Source organism: Schistocerca cancellata, chromosome 3 (assembly GCF_023864275.1).
Source record: "Schistocerca cancellata isolate TAMUIC-IGC-003103 chromosome 3, iqSchCanc2.1, whole genome shotgun sequence".
Classification (NCBI taxonomy): Eukaryota; Metazoa; Arthropoda; class Insecta; order Orthoptera; family Acrididae; genus Schistocerca; species Schistocerca cancellata.
Window position 1 is genome coordinate 378774909 of NC_064628.1, and position 15394 is coordinate 378790302.

General features: G+C 42.3%; 1 long non-coding RNA gene across 2 annotated transcripts in view; it reads right to left on the bottom strand.

The window, feature by feature from the left end:
- Positions 1 to 15394, bottom strand: part of LOC126175075 (uncharacterized) — a 61427-nt gene that overhangs the window by 21821 nt on the left and 24212 nt on the right. Inside the window, exons 1-2 of one of the 2 annotated variants that reach the window (XR_007535517.1) lie at positions 6619 to 6732; positions 4302 to 4488 (exon numbers count right to left, since the gene is read on the bottom strand). This is a non-coding gene — a long non-coding RNA (uncharacterized LOC126175075). Of the gene's footprint in view, positions 1 to 4301; positions 4489 to 6618; positions 6733 to 15394 lie in introns of those variants that run through there. The other variant, XR_007535518.1, reaches the window with a different exon arrangement.

A 15394-nucleotide genomic window follows, 5' to 3' on the forward strand; every position in this document is an offset into this window, starting at 1 on the left:
ATACAGGGGGAGGCAGTGAAACGGCACGATTTCGACTCCGGCTGACAGGTGTGATGGAGGGTTGTGGGAGTGGGGGAAACGACCTTGAGTGTCTAAACAGGTGGAAATTTCAGTAGCCATGGAGCATTGGTCAAGCATGCAATGTGCATTTGGTGTAAAAGCATATTATAACATATTATAAAAACATAGTGTGATTGGGGGCCAGCGCGCTTTCCGTTGAGTTTAATCTACTGCCATAGGCTCCCGTGCCACCAAGGAAAGATATCCTCCTGTGGGTGAAAAACTTTGAAGCCACTGCAAGCAGGACGAAGAAAATAAGTGGCATTGAAAAAAACAATCTGGACACCAGAGAACATTGATTGTGCATGTGATTCATTAGTATAAAGTCCATGACAGTCAGCAAGGTGGCACAGCGCTGAACTTGGTCTGAGCAATCGATCAGTGGGTCAGATTTTGAAGAATGATCTACACTATCATCCATACAAAATATAGATAGTGCAAGCCCTAAAACCTAATGATTACAACCATTGCATATGCTTTTGCCAAGCGATGCTTAGTTATCGGAAGAAATGGAGAAAGAGTGCATAACTTATGGATGAGTGATGAACCCCACTTTTACTTTAGTGGCTACTTCAACAAGCAAAACTTCCAGTATTGGTCCGCAAATAGCCCACGTGATCTTCATGAAAAGCCACTCCATTCTGATAAAGTAACAATTAGATGTGCAATATCTTCTCGTGGAATAGTGTGACCCTGTTTTTTTGAAGATGAACTTAATAACACAGTAACAGTGACCTCTGAACATTATGCGGACATGTTGGCAACTTTGGTCTGCCTGAAATCGATCAGTATGATCCAGATGAAGAAAGGCTCTTCCAGTAAGATAGTGCAACAAGCCATACACTAATGTCTCAATGGATTTGCTTAAACTCGCATTTCCAGGATGGCTAATCAACAAGAATGGTGATATCCCTTGGCCTGCCATTTGCCAGATTTGATCACCCCAGACTTCTTTCTTTGGGGCTATCTTAAATGCAAAGTCTTCGAGGAAAATCCACCAAGAACAAAAGAAGGTCTGAAGGAGCAAATCTGGCAGGAACATTCCGCTGTAGATGTTACAGAACATCATGGGAGGATTTCATCTTAGACTCACACAATGTGTGCAAAACCAAGGACGCCACCTTACTGACACCATATTCAAAAAATGATTGTTTTAAGTTAAAACATTAATTTCCTCTCATGTACTTAAGATTCATGTTGAAATAATTATACTCTTTTTGTAAATATATAATTGGTGATTTTTCAAAACCGTGCTCTTTCACTGCCTTACCCGGTATGTTCCGCAAATAATTTCAGTGAAGAATGCCTTCTTTGACTATGCTAATCATCCTGTAACATCCTTTCTTTTTCTGTAATGGGTTATTGTCCTTCCAGGATTGCAGAACTTCACTTTGTTGGCTGTATGGTCCAGTTTTAAAGTCATCATTAATCTCATTTCTGAAATACTTCATTACTTTCTTCCTTCTTTTGTTCACCCCCAAGCAATATTATTTGCTGATTACACTGTTCATTCCATTCAACAAAATCTGTAATTGTATCTCACTTTAAAGAGCATAGCAAAGTCATCAATGAAATACTTATATCTTTTCAGCCTGAAATTTAACCCCACCCCTGAAACTGTATTACTGTCATAGCCTCTTCAGTGTACAGCTGGAATAGTAGGGAGAAAGATAACATTCCTGGCTTATGCCCATTTCAATCCGAGCACATTTGTCTTGGTCTTCCATTGTTGTTGCCTGTTTATTATTGCATGTCTTGTTTATTGTCCGTCGTTTTCTTTATCTTACACCTCCTCTTTTTCTAGTAATTCCAAACCTTTTGCATTATATTAAACTGTCAAATATTTTTTATTGGTGGGAAAATAATATGAAGCTCTGTGGATTATACGTGTCTTGCCTCCATTATTTAATACAGAGTCAATACTGCCCCTCTACTGCCTTTACCTTTCCTAAAGCCAAACAGATTGTCATCTAACAGATTCTCAATTTTATTTTCCATTCTTTTGTATATTATTCTTGTCTTTAACTTGGTTTCGAGAGCTGTTAAGCTGATTGTACAATAGTTCTCAGAGTTATCTGTGTTTGCTATATTAGGGAGTGTGCAGATGATACTCTTTTGAAAGTCCAATGGTATATCTCCAGTATCGTAGACCCTGTGCACAGACTTAATCATTTGATTACTATTCGCTGGCTGCTGTGGCCGTGCGGTTCTAGGCACTTCAGTCCGGAACCACGCGGCTGCTACGGTCGCAGGTTTGAATCCTGCCTTGGGCATGGATGTGTGTGATGTCCTTAGGTTAGCTATGTTTAAGTAGTTCTAAGTCTAGGGGACTGATGACCTCAAGTGTTAAGTCCCATAGTGTTTAGAGCCATTTGAACAATTTTTGATTACCATTACCCCCAATTGTTTTAATAAATTGTACAGATATGTTACCTATTCCTTCTGTCTTGTTTAACTGCAAGTTTCCAGAGCTGCAACAAACTCTAATACTGGATGCCAGATGCCTTCTTAGCAGGCAGTCCCTCTCTCTTGTAGAGATCTTCATCATACTTAAAGTTGACAGGTTTGCTTGTAATTTTGTTGGAAGTAGTTTCGACTTCTTTATAAGCTGGATGTGTGCATCCACGATACACTTCTTTTTCGCTTTGTTCATTTTTCCTGCAGCCATTTCACTCTTGCGTACACATATTTCCCACTGATTTTATTCCCAAGTAACACAACTCATCTTGAGGATGAAGTTCATTGTTGCATTTGTGTATTTCTTGCAAATAAAATTGTATTTGGATAGCTTTTACCTTGAACAAACTTAATTCCTTTTCTCTGCATTTCTACTCAGATATGTTTTGACGAAGTTACAGCACCACACATGTTAACCCTCCACCCTCCCTGCTTGTATTGAATTCTGTGTGGCACATATATTGGTCTGAGAGTGCTCTTATGTTAATCAGTTTTTACATATCCAATTCCATAACTTTGTCAGTGCATGCTGGTACATTGGTGCTTGAGCAGAAGGTAATCATTTTGATCCCTGTCAATGGAATGAAATTTATTTATATGTATTTACCTAGCAAGGGGTAACCTTGCACCATTGTTCTGGATTCAATTCAAATACCTCTCTCAGTATCTTGTGGAGTGGAGGTATGTGACACTATGATAATAACCTGTACACCTCATAAACAAAAAGGCCCTCATAAACACTACACTACAATATACACACAATCACCACAGTCATTTGTGCTAGAGACAACTCTTATACTCCTGGAATTTTTCTTTGGCTGTGTGTGCTGCAGTTGAAGACAAATTTTTCACTAGATATGCAAATATGGACTGCCGACTTAGTAAATTTGTGTAATACTTTGGGATGGGGCATTTCAGTGCCAGATGCAGACAGCTAAATTGTGTGTTTGTTTCAGTAAATCTGTTAAAATATTTGAGTCCTACACCAACAATTATTTTGCTTTATTTAGGTAGTTGTAGATAGAATGCTAAACTCAAGTGGAGCAGGCTGTATGGAGGACTCGGTTGCAGTGCTGATAATGCAGGCTTCGTATTTGCCTGGAGAGAAATCCTCCCTCCTTTATGCTATAGAAGTCCATTGTTGTGCCTTCTGATTTACGATATCCAAGTTGGGTCATAGAACTGTGATTTTATACGCACAAATGGCATTAGTGCTGCCACCATATATCCCCTCAATGGGTGGAGGAATTGTTTAAATGCTTACTCAACTAAAACGTTTTCACACAGTGAGGTTAAAACTAACAGCAACTGTATACAGTTAATAAATTGGAAGCCCAAATTCATATCAGTTGACACAGATTATTTTTTTGTGAGTATGAATGCAATCAATTATCAAAGTGTGTTTTTGATGGTTTGAACATTTCTGATTCCAGTTTAAAGCGGTACTGATTTTAAACTTGTAATCATTGTGCTTTCTCTGTAAGCAGACACATGGATTCAATGTCAGTGAAAAAAGAATTATTGGAAATTAGTACAGTTGCGGTGCATCCTCAGTAGACAGTGGCATGAAACAGTCTGTAAAATGGCCCTTCTTGCTTATCTTCAATATTCGTATTTAATGTTATCAAGCAGACTTATGAAACATGCAGTTTTTTATTTGGATTCATTGTATATCATAATGCATATTTTCCACAGCTTCATAATGTCATTTGGTTTTATTCCATCAACATAGAGTATCTGGTTAAGGAAGTGATTTATCACCTGTGCCATATACCACTACTTACATGTTTTCCAGTGAAGCCTGGGATCTGTCAATGCCTCCTTTTACTTTCAGTGGCATGTTTATGCCTCTGGACAGTGATGCAACTCCACGAATGCAGCTGCTGGGCAATAATTAGTGGCAAGTAGGAAGGTGAGAGTTTTGTTCTCAAGGTTCTTCGAAGAGGCAGTGACCCAGTGGTGCACGTGGAACTGCAAATAACACAATGAAAGTAGTGTCTGGAACAGTAACTGAAAGACCAGCTGTTTTACTTATTGATATATGTAGAAGCACTACACCAAACTGGGAACCTGCAAAATGTGTTTTCATTTACTTGGTGCTATGAATTTCTCAGTTTGTTACAGCCTACAAAAAGACGGATTATATCCAATCTTTTGAGGGACACACTCCACCAATAAACTTCATATTGTGCAGTTTCAAACTTACTTGAAAATTCTTACGTTCTCATGATCATAAATCATTCTTACTGGTAAGTAGGTTGTAAAATTTTAGTGTTAGGTTGGCAGGACACTACAGTTCATTAGAATTACACTGGAAATGACTACATCACTTGGTGGCTTTGGTTTATAAAATAAGCTATATTCAGATCTTTCATCACAGGCTTACTGAAAAATCTGCAACTGTTGTAATTGAAGATTTTTGAATAAATTGGTGACCACAAAACATGATTCTTCAAATCCTGATTAATAAGAAATAACCTGTTGAAACAAGAAATGATCATTTTGTGCAACTTATTTTTATCCAGCTGCCCCATTGCTAGAACTTAATGCAGTGCTCTATTTACCTCTGTCTTGCAAAGATGATTAACAGTCTAATATTGCATAGAAAAAAAAAAAAAGGAACGGAGCAGTGCCACAAATTATTCGAATTTGTGTGTGTGTGTGTGTGTGTGTGTGTGTGTGTGTGTGTGTGTGTGTGTGTTGTAGTGCTTCGAGAATTTCAGAAATTTCAGAGGATATTCTAGAATCACTTGGCCTTCCACTGTTCCAGACACCTCATATTTTAGGTATGACTAGGAGATACTAATCAGCTGACTGCACATAGTTTTTGTATGTGCAGGTCAAAAAGAACAACCATGAGGAAAAAGATGGACACAGTGGCCGAACGGTGGCAGACAAGTACTTGCTGTATGGTACACAGTTTCGTGTGCAGGCAAAGAACAACAAGAAAAGTTTATGTAGTATCCTGTGCTCTTTAATGTCTATGGTTACTGTAAGAAGACTAGTGGACACTTGAAAGTAGTTTCCTAAGGACACTCATGAATTGGACTCGGTTGGGACTAGAGATTCTTGAATTACTCTGTCTAGGTTATGATTGGAACGAGACACATGTGAGATATTTTGAAGAAGTGTAAATGACTAATGTTCAAAGAATGAGTTAACTTGCTGAAGTTATTTTTTATGAACATTGAAAATATATTGTGATTGAACTGGAAAGTATTCTAAGAGTACTAAAGTTATTTCAAGAAAAGAAAAGTAGTTAGTAAATTCCCTTAACCAGCACCATATCTTCAGAGAAGCAGCTTTCGAGAGATCTAGGTAGTGGATTAAATACAGAAGAGGATCGGTTACACACAATGGGCCAAGTTAACTGAACTGAGAGACGTGCAAGTCTTGCACCCCAGCACCACACAGTCTCTCGATGTTGTCCAGACAACGTTTGTTTGTTTGTTTGTTTGTGTGTGTGTGTGTGTGTGTGTGTGTGTGTGTGTGTGTGCCACTTAGTTGCACAACAAGAAGTAAATATTATAGCTCTGACAAAAATGTATTATACCATATCCCAGAGAATTTATGGTTAAACATAGTGTATGAAAATTCTGTAATGAATAAAACTCTGCACCTCAGACTCCAAAGGGTAGCAAGTGAGCAGCAGCTTGTTGTTTAATGTAACATACGTGTTGCAAGCTCAAATTAGGCTTGTTCGTGTGCCAAGGCAGTATAACAACACTAGTCACTGATTACAACTAAATTTTCAGATACTAACTCAAAATCTACTGATAGGTTTCGGATGAAAGTATGAAAATATGGTTTTACTAGTAATATACTATTTTATTGCAAACTCAGAAAAAACGAGAGGAACATGTTACTATTACCACAAATAGCTCTCCAGCGAGAAATATTCCTTAGGGAATACTTGACGTTATTGACTTAAATTTATTTGCTCTACGTGAGTTACATGCTGGGCAATATGTTTGAGATTCGTTCTATATACTACATTCAACAAAATCATAGCTTTTTCCGAACAGTCGTTTATTTTGCAAACAGGTTTGCAGTTACAGCAAAAGCGAATAGGTTTAGTATGGCATCCAGCTGACAAGTTACCAAATTCTGCATCCGGACTCTTTTTTTTTTTTCGCTTCTGGAGAAATGGCGGTTGGTTCAAGATTTCCGCGTTCTTCGAAATAATGCCCGTGAGAGTTTGAGGTCGCATCAGCCGAAGCCGCGACCGTTATCGAACTGCTCACAGCCGGCGGCCCCAGCAGGGAACTGTGCGTGCGCGGATGCCGCACTGCGCAAGCGCAACAATACAGGCGGAGCGTCACGGCAAAGTGCTCAAAACCACGAGACGTGCGCTACGCACACGGAGTGACTCAATTGAAACTCGTTGCCGACGCGAGTTGGTAACCGGTCGATTGCGAATGACTTCCTGTGTAGTTCAATGGGACTCCGCAAATGGCGCGACTGCTGCGTTACTCAACACTACTAAATCGTTCGCAACGCGTCACCAACCAACTGCCGGCGGCATTGCCTAATGATCTGAATTGCGTCTTTGACCTCTGTATTGGTTCAGTATGAAGACGAACGAGCAGGTGGTGAACTTTAGCTTTGTACGGCAAGTAGAAAAAATCCGATTTTGTACAAGTTCCCAGGCTACTTAATGAAGGATTGATAGAACGAGACGTGTGAAATGAGAAAAGATCACTTGGCAGGTACATCTATTGTTTAAAAGAAAATCACCTACACGCCAGTGGGACCAAATGTGCAAAAAAAAACCTTTCCAGAGACTGCGACTTTTGAGCTGAATGAAGACAGCCAACCTGTACAATTCAAGTTTTGCCTGCCTGAGAGAAATTTCCAGGTAATGCCAGATTCTCCTCTACAGCTGCTTCATCAAACTGATTAAAACAGAGGCCAAAATGGAGGCCACCTCACAGCACTCTAAATCCCAGAACCAGAGGAGAGAAGATACGAAAATGTTTCCGCTTAAACTTGTCGTGTGAGGTGTATGAGATGAGTGATGAAGGAATAAAAGTATTCAAGTGTAGAGTATTACAACAAATCGATGAAATTATGAACCAAGCAACTACTCCACAACTGTCTGTCCCAGTAGCTAGGTTTCAAAAGTGATTTACAAAACACAACAATCAGAATGTACTGCCATTTACATGTATTGTTTACTAATCTAATTATTGTGATGTTTATTATTGATATAATTTTCAGTATTTATTTACTGTGTGCATAAAATAAATTGTGGCACTTTCTTACTTCAGAGAGATTTTTATCTGTTCCTCTGCACTGACACATTCTTTCACGTTTGTCTTATGTGGTGTCAATGGCGGGAAAAATAAACTGTACAATATCACTGTAGCAATGTGTATTCATTCTGTAAAAAGCAATGAATTTCGAATCGATCTGTCTGCTACGGACAGCCTACAGTTTGGCTCTCTTACAGATGAATCCAGAATTTTTTCTCATTCATGTGTAATAATAATAATAGAACACCACAGCTTCCTCCAAGTGTGACTGTACTCTACATGCTGAGTGTAATCAAAAGATGTTTGCGTGCAACAAACAATGCTTCCTCTCCTCCACATTTGCACACGGCAACTGCAGTTTGTCAGTCCTGAGTTGCACCGTGTTTCACTGCATTGTCAGCCACGTGACCAGTTACCAGTTTAAATCGCCTGCCCATTGTGTTGCTTTCCAGTCGCTCCGTGTGGGGATGGCCTTGCATTTTTACAATATAGTGAAGTCTGAGGTTCATAGTTTACGTCTGTGAGGAATGCATCTGACAGGTCACGGCAAATACAGGGCAACCTCTTGATGCGGACAGGAGACGTTGCCCAGAGGTAGCTGCGAGGTATCTAGCCACGGCAGGTGCTGCATGTATTGAACGTCGTTAGAAGCCAAATAATGTTCCTGGATGTAGAGGAAGCTGCAGCACATCAGTCTTGCCTGCACACGTTAAAGGGATGTGTAGAAGTAAGTAGAGAAAGCAAAGTAGGAAAGCAATGCCAGATTTATTGAAGTAGCTCATGATCCTTGCAAGCCTCTGTGGGGTCTGGTTAACGAAGAAAGGCAAAAGCTAACATCTCACTCTAATTTTTGCAGTTCAGACGAATTTAACCATTATTTTATAAACATAAAGGAAAGCACAATGGGTGAAATTCCTGACTTTGGAATAGATCCTGCAGTTGCTCTGAAATTTGGAAATAAATGCAACGTGGTAACTTGGAAGAGAGTGTATCCAAAATGACATAAAAATAGTAAACATTACAAACAGTAGCAGAGCCCTTATATTTATGGCATGCCCTGTATTTTAAAAAATATAATCTGTGAAATTTTTTAACCACTGGTAATATATAAATGCCTCAATGGCGGTAAATTTCCAGACTTCCTGAAAATAGCACACATGTGCCAATATACGAAAAATGAAGCATCAAGCTACAGGCCTATATCTATAACGCCAGATTGAGTCCATAATTAAAGCTTTAATTTGAAAGAAGTAGCCTGCTGTGTGATATGCAGCATGGCTTCAGGAAGGAAACTCGACAACAGTAGTACTAGTTGCAAATATAAGTCAGGGTTTTGAAGACACAGAGTCTATAGCAATGGCACTCTGCGACCTTAATAAAGCCTTCTATTGTATCCCACATAAGGCCCTACTCGGCAAGCTAAAATCGTATGGTACTGGGGGAGCTGTTCTACAAATTCTCGAATCCTAGCTGAATAACAGACGACGGAGTGTCTCAGAGAAGAGAACAGACTCAGGAGAAATGAAGTTACTACACAGTGAATCCTCCCTGAATAACAGATGACACATTGTCACAATGCACAGAGCAGACTCAGATGAAATCAAATTACAACACAGGGTGCCACAGGTATCCGTAATAGTGCCTCTGTTGTTCCTAATTTTCATTTATGACAGGCTCCAACGGACACAGCTAGCAGTTCACGCACAATACAACTTTATTCTCAAACGGGGGATGTAGCTCTGATTCTTCAACATGCAGAAATCCTATTTAGTGAGGCTGAGGCCTGGTCTATCACGAACAAGATGCGCATTAATGAAGAGACAACACAGAATGATATGCAGCCTCAGTGATTCTGAAGTACCAGGTAACATAGCAGCAACTAAGCTTGGGCTTTTTCATTGATACAGGGTTAACCTGGCATCAGCACTCATGTATGTCATAAACTTTCTATATTCTTGAGGAAACTAAAAGTTGTTATATTAGAATAGTACCTACTAAAGTGCACTCTGTAATGTTCCACAGCCTCATTATCCATGGGCTTTTTATTACTATCTAACCATTCTGTAGGCTGCAACAATATGCTTATGTTGCAAAACAAAGCAGCTCGTTCACACAAAGACATATCATCAGACCTACAGACAGAGAAATTAAGTTCATCAACACAGCACTGGTAATAAAGACGGTATAGGCAGGCCAAGATATTGATTAACAGAGAAACACAACAGTTTCGCAATGGTGGCCCTAAAATGCTCTACCCGAGGATATTCAATGATTACCAATGGAGCAATTTAGTATTAAAATTTTGTGTGTATTAAAAGAGCAACCTTTGCGTGGTATTGAAGAATACTTATTTGGTGATAGAACACTGCCTATCTGAGCAGGACACGCGGAAACTGCAATATGTCTACAAAACAAATCGCTTGGGGGACACTTGCAGAGACTGTATAAAGTATCACGTGTGACTAAAAGGTCTTGTTTCGTGAATGCAAGGGAAGATGGGGCGAATGGCTACAGCCCTATGTGACGAACGTTGGCATTTAACAGAAATGCTAAAATAGGCCTAATCTTAACTGGCAAGCTTTCAAAGAAAGGCACTGCATATTTCGCGAAAACCTGTTCAGAAAATTCCAAGGGTCGACTTTCGCATCTTCAGCTCGCAATTTATCGATCATTGAGGTAAAATGAAGCAAATAACAGCTCACACAGAAGCGAATAAACAATTGTTCCTTGTGCACTCAATACATCAATGGGATGGAAAGTAAGCCGAATGTATGGTGCAACCCTCTGCCACATACGTAATAGTGTCTTGCACTGTTCAGCTCTGGAACTTCTCATGGTGCCCTTTCGGACTGCTTCAAGAACAATGGAGCTATTGTTGCCCAGTACACATTATCCGATCAAAGGTATCAGGACACTTACACTGAACATTAATATGAAATGTCTCCACCCTTCACTTTTACGACAGCTTGAACTCTGCTGAAGACAGTTTCAGTGAGGCAATGGGGAGTCAGAACGTGTGTGTGTGTGTGTGTGTGTGTGTGTGTGTGTGTGTGTGCTGCAGCCCATTCTTCCCCAAGAGCTGAAACCAGACAAGGTAATGATGTTAGACATTGGGGTCAGGAATGAAGTCACCTTTCTAGCTCATGCGAAAAGTGTCTGGGAAGGTCAGTCCGTTTGAGGAATTTTACTGTCCACAAACCATTTCCTGACAGATACTGTTTTATGACAGGTGTATTATCGTGCTCACACAATCAGTTGTCATCTCTGAAATGTTCCTCTATGGTACGCACTATACATTGCTGTAAAAAGTGTTCATATCTATCCTCATTTAACGTTTTTTTAAGTGTAGTAAGGGAACCACACCCTTACCGTGGAACACACACCTCATATCTCATACCTCAACACCACCACCTGTGTACCTCGCTGTTGGCGCAACACGTGACGGCAGGTAAAGTTAAAAAAAATGGCTCCGAGCACTATGGGACTCAACATCTTAGGTCATAAGTCCCCTAGAACTCAGAACTACTTAAACCTAACTAACCTAAGGACATCACACACACCCATGCCCGAGGCAGGATTCGAACCTGCGACCGTAGCAGTCCCGCGGTTCCGGACTGCAGCGCCAGAACCGCTAGACCACCGCGGCCGGCCAGGTAACGTTCTTCAGGTATTCAACAAACCCAAACCTTTCCATTTCCAATATACCCCAGACACGAAACAACAGTCAAAGCAGGAAAACATGCTGATTCTCCACCACCAAAGAAAGCAAAGACAATTCTTTCGGCGGGAATGGTCATGACATCAGTGTTCTGGAATGCGAAACGGATTCTGTTTGTAGATTTATCTCTCCACTGGGCAAACAATTACCGGAGAAGACTATGCTAACCTCCGGGACAAATTGCAACAAAAGACACGCGAAAAAAAGGACAGGTTTAGCAAGGGAGAAAGTCATCTTCCATCAAGACAATGCTCGGCCGCACACATGTGCCGTCGCTATCGCAAAATTACACGAACCAGGGTATGAATTGTTGCCACACCCGCCTTATTCACCTGATATGGCTTCGTCAGACTTCCATTTCTTCCCAAAACTGAAAATTTTTCTTGGTGGACGAAGATTCACTTCAAAGGAAGAACTGATAGCTGGAGTTGACAACTATTTTGCAGGCCTGGAGGAAACTCATTTTCGAGCTGGGATCAAGGCACTGGAACATCTTTGGACGAAATGCACTAATCTACAAGGAGACTAAATTGAAAAATAAAAACATTTTCAGTGATGTAAATACTTTTCTTCTGCTCCATTCTGAGAACTTTCCAAACCACCTTCGGAATATGGTAGATGGCATACTGCTGCCAGTTACTGACGTTATTCATTACAATGGTTTACTGTTTTATTAAGTGACGGGAATAAAGTTCACATAAATCAAATTATGAGTAGCGCATGAGACCCACCGGGCTGGCAATAGACTGTTACGTAACAATAGGGGCATATAGTGTACCCTGGAGCCAACATACTGCCCAGTTGCGTTTAAGTAACGGAGTGTACTGGCCTTGTCTCTCCTCAGTCCATCGTCCACCACACACGAACTTTTTATCATGACGTAATGCACTTCTACACCTCGGGCAAAATTTGACAAAATCATTCTTATGTATGACAAGAAAGATGGCCCTGTCGTTTCAGTAGCCTGGTTTTGCGCTCACTACATCGTATTCAGTTGCAATAAAAGACTTCTTTAGTTTCATCATTGTGAATTATGACATAAGATTTACAATAAATAGTACAAACACTACAGACAAATTACGTATATTTCTAGCATAACGTAAAAAATCAGCCCGAAAATACACTCCTGGAAATGGAAAAAAGAACACATTGACACCGGTGTGTCAGACCCACCATACTTGCTCCGGACACTGCGAGAGGGCTGTACAAGCAATGATCACACGCACGGCACAGCGGACACACCAGGAACCGCGGTGTTGGCCGTCGAATGGCGCTAGCTGCGCAGCATTTGTGCACCGCCGCCGTCAGTGTCAGCCAGTTTGCCGTGGCATACGGAGCTCCATCGCAGTCTTTAACACTGGTAGCATGCCGCGACAGCGTGGGCGCGAACCGTATGTGCAGTTGACGGACTTTGAGCGAGGGCGTATAGTGGGCATGCGGGAGGCCGGGTGGACGTACCGCCGAATTGCTCAACACGTGGGGCGTGAGGTCTCCACAGTACATCGATGTTGTCGCCAGTGGTCGGCGGAAGGTGCACGTGCCCGTCGACCTGGGACCGGACCGCAGCGACGCACGGATGCACGCCAAGACCGTAGGATCCTACGCAGTGCCGTAGGGGACCGCACCGCCACTTCCCAGCAAATTAGGGACACTGTTGCTCCTGGGGTATCGGCGAGGACCATTCGCAACCGTCTCCATGAAGCTGGGCTACGGTCCCGCACACCGTTAGGCCGTCTTCCGCTCACGCCCCAACATCGTGCAGCCCGCCTCCAGTGGTGTCGCGACAGGCGTGAATGGAGGGACGAATGGAGACGTGTCGTCTTCAGCGATGAGAGTCGCTTCTGCCTTGGTGCCAATGATGGTCGTATGCGTGTTTGGCGCCGTGCAGGTGGGCGCCACAATCAGGACTGCATACGACCGAGGCACACAGGGCCAACACCCGGCATCATGGTGTGGGGAGCGATCTCCTACACTGGCCGTACACCACTGGTGATCGTCGAGGGGACACTGAATAGTGCACGGTACATCCAAACCGTCATCGAACCCATCGTTCTACCATTCCTAGACCGGCAAGGGAACTTGCTGTTCCAACAGGACAATGCACGTCCGCATATATCCCGTGCCACCCAACGTGCTCTAGAAGGTGTAAGTCAACTACCCTGGCCAGCAAGATCTCCGGATCTGTCCCCCATTGAGCATGTTTGGGACTGGATGAAGCGTCGTCTCACGCGGTCTGCACGTCCAGCACGAACGCTGGTCCAACTGAGGCGCCAGGTGGAAATGGCATGGCAAGCCGTTCCACAGGACTACATCCAGCATCTCTACGATCGTCTCCATGGGAGAATAGCAGCCTGCGTTGCTGCGAAAGGTGGATATACACTGTACTAGTGCCGACATTGTGCATGCTCTGTTGCCTGTGTCTATGTGCCTGTGGTTCTGTCAGTGTGATCATGTGATGTCTCTGACCCCAGGAATGTGTCAATAAAGTTTCCCCTTCCTGGGACAATGAATTCACGGTGTTCTTATTTCAATTTCCAGGAGTGTAGAATGATTTATGAATGTATTTCAGCCACTTCTTAAATAATAGCTTTACACAAACAAGACTTTTGATGTGTGTTGAGAATAATGAACGCCTTTCTATATACAGTGATGTACAAAACTTAAGGATAAAAGTAACTTTCGCAAGATATATCATTGCCAAATAAGATCGTTCGACCGTGTGCTTATAATTAAAGTACAGCTACTCGCGGAGTTTCAGTGCGGGCTGTAATTATCGCATGGCAGCAGAACTTGGTAGATACGCTAATGCATTAATGTGGAACAGATTTCCACTGAAAAAAAGTAAAAAGTAGCTCCAGTTGTGGTCAGATGGTGCAAATCTGGTGCTGTACATTGTTTCCATGATGGTATGACATCCACGCTGCCATTTGACAAGCCACAACGTGAGTGAACAGTATGGCTATCGAGAAGAGAGACCACACGCCAGTACTCAAACTGTGTTATCTGAACGGCAGCGATAATAGTGCTGCATTGAGAGAGTATCGCCGACTAAAGGATCAGCAGAGAGGACAGATGTCATTAAATGGTTTAGAGAAGATGACAATGAAATTTGAAAACACGGTTGAGATTTGTGCGGCACCTGAAAGAGGAAGGCCTGCTATCCCGATGGAAGTGACTAACGAGGTTGCTGTTGCTGTAACTGACCATGCTGCACGAGCCCCGGTAGTGCTTGTGCTCGTGCAGTGTCACGAGAATTGTCCATCCCATGGTCAGCAGCACAGAAAGTTTTGTAGTCTATTTTACAATGGTACCCGTACAGGATCCAGATAGTGCAGCAACTGAAACTCACGATCCACAGCAACATTCTGAATTTGCTCGTTATTTTCTGGCAGGGATCGACGTTGATAACATGTGGCCGGGCGATATTCAATGGAGTGACGTAGCACATTTTAGTACACTGCAGGGTCAATATACATGTAATCGGATGACCAGATCGGGTGATGTGGTCGGGTTTGTAGGGCGTGGCTGGGAAGAAGAAGGTGGCTGTTTTTAGCAATCTCCCTCTTTATTGTTGGTTCTTTCAATACATTTTCCGGTAGCTCAGCCCCACCGCTCATGTCACGGGGAAGACGTGCTGCCGGCCGGGGTGGCCAAGTGGTTAAAGGCGCTACAGTCTGGAACCGCGCGACCGCTGCGGTCGCAGGTTCGAATCCTGTCTCGGGCATGGATGTGTGTGATGTCCTTAGGTTAGTTAGGTTCAAGTAGTTCTAAGTTCTAGGGGACTGATGACCATAGAAGTTAATTCCCATAGTGCTCAGAGCCATTTGAACCATTTTGAAGACGTGCTGATGCACGCAGCCCGGGGAACGTGACACCATGCTCGGTCTTCGGCCTCGCAGGCGGT